Here is a 2,003-nt window from a genome sequence, read left to right on the forward strand (position 1 = left end):
AGGGAAAGAAGTGGAAGTTGTGGGAGAGGAGGTCTTTAAAGCTATGCTTTATTTACAGCATCAGTGTGGGTGAGGGAAGCGGCCGTCTCGCATTTCTTGCCTCCCATGGGAACTTCCTTGAAAGGTAATGTTTTATGGATAAAAGTGCAAGGTGACAGGCTGGCAGGGCACTTCTTTGCTTTTTATATGGTGAGACCTGGTGGTGAAACCTGTTTGATCTTTCGGTCATACCCACTCCATCAAGCAATGATGGATGGCAAATGTCTTTCTCAGAACAAGCACAGGGAGTTAATTAAGTGCCCAGTGACCAAACCGGCTCTGCTCCTCCACAGACCATGGTGTGCTCCAGAGGCAGAAGGGTTGGAGAGAGGCAGCCCTCTGGCTTTGGAAAAAATGAGATGTTTCTGTTCATCAGAACAGGCGGTGCAAGGACTGCCATAGTGACAGGCTCTGAGGAGAACAGTTCTTTAATCTATAGCTGGGCGATCTTAACAGGTGTCCATTTCTAAAATAGACTTTCATGGCATAGACACGCTCTAAGCTCATGTAGATTTTGGTGCCAGGAGTGAAGAGGTTAAGGTGTAGCTTGGAGGAAATTGCTGTTAAGAGTTTAAATATCGGTGCTGCAAGGACACTGGGGCTCTGATGGGTGTTTTATGGGCTGGTGTGGATGCCTTCTGTTGCAGGGCAAGAGGATGCAGCAGCTCAGGGTCTCATGGTACCACCCAAAGCCAGGTGCAAATAAGCAACAGCAGCCGGGCATGGACCATGCAAATCCACCTGGGCTGGCAGCTGAGAGAGGCAGCCTCAGGGCAGGAATTGAGGACAGCAGAGCAGGGTGCGGGATGGTGTTTTACCCGCCTCGCCTTTTCACCCCTCGCTGCAGAGTTGGCTCTGCTCCCACCTAATTGCCTCCGGGTTCTGATTTCAAGGCCTGTGTTGTGCAAGATGGAGATGAATAATGTATGAAGTGGTAGTGATAGAGCCAGTGGACGGGCTATCCAGTTTCACTTGCATGCTGGCAGTTAGACTGTTTTGACTTGTAAACTAAACACTCATGGTGCAGACATCCTCTGTGGTTTAATGATTAGATCTGGGGACTGCATTTGGACTCTGGGGTCAAGCCAAGGTGCTGTCACACAGCTCCAAGCAACACTGGATAAGTCCCATTGGCTGTACTTCCTAGTACCCGGTGTGTCTCTCCATGACATGAGCAAGAGGGCAATGAGATCCCATAAAATGGTTACTATTATCATCCTAATTTAAAGTGTGTTTCATTGTGGAAGTTACTGTCCCAGGAAGTAATTTAATTTTAACAATTTGGACTGTGGACTTGATGTGCACAATTTGCAAGCATTACCATCGTGTATGACAAGTTTGCAAGAAGGAGAATTAAACCTTGTGCTGTAGGATCCCCCTTGGTAAGATGAGGGTGCTGTGAGGGTTGAATTTCTCCCAGCTCAAGCCTGCCTTTAGTTTTTTCCCTTTTTTTTTTTTAAATAGAGCCCAGAATCTGAAACTGGACACTGTTCCTGTTTGGTTTTGACTGGGCTCCAGTCTGGGGCTGGGACCTGCTTTCTGGTTTTGTTCTCCAGGCTGGCTTGGAAGCAGCTGGAGCACAGCAGCTCTCGCATGAGTCTGTCTGCTGTGTGTAGCAATAGCTCTCATTGAGAGAACAAGAAATAATAGGAGAACCCTAGCCCATATTCTGTCTTAAAACTTGAATTCTGTTGCAAATAATAATTTAGGGATAAAAAGTGTGTGTAAGGGATGAAACACAAACTTGATGAAATAAGAAAACACTATGCTCACAAGGCGGGGGAGGATTACTACAGGAAGAGGATTATAGGGCATGAGTAACGCTGTGCCCTCGCTCCACTCATGGGCTCTGATGTGGCGAGTGGCTTGTATTTCATCCAAAGTACATAAGATGGTGGTGTTATTAAGCAGACATCACCATCCAGCACTTTGGGACCCTTAGGTGAAAGAGGATTTAAAAGTGC

The sequence above is a fragment of the Mesitornis unicolor genome, unplaced genomic scaffold (genome assembly GCF_000695765.1).
Source record: "Mesitornis unicolor isolate BGI_N332 unplaced genomic scaffold, ASM69576v1 scaffold2090, whole genome shotgun sequence".
Taxonomy (NCBI): Eukaryota; Metazoa; Chordata; class Aves; order Mesitornithiformes; family Mesitornithidae; genus Mesitornis; species Mesitornis unicolor.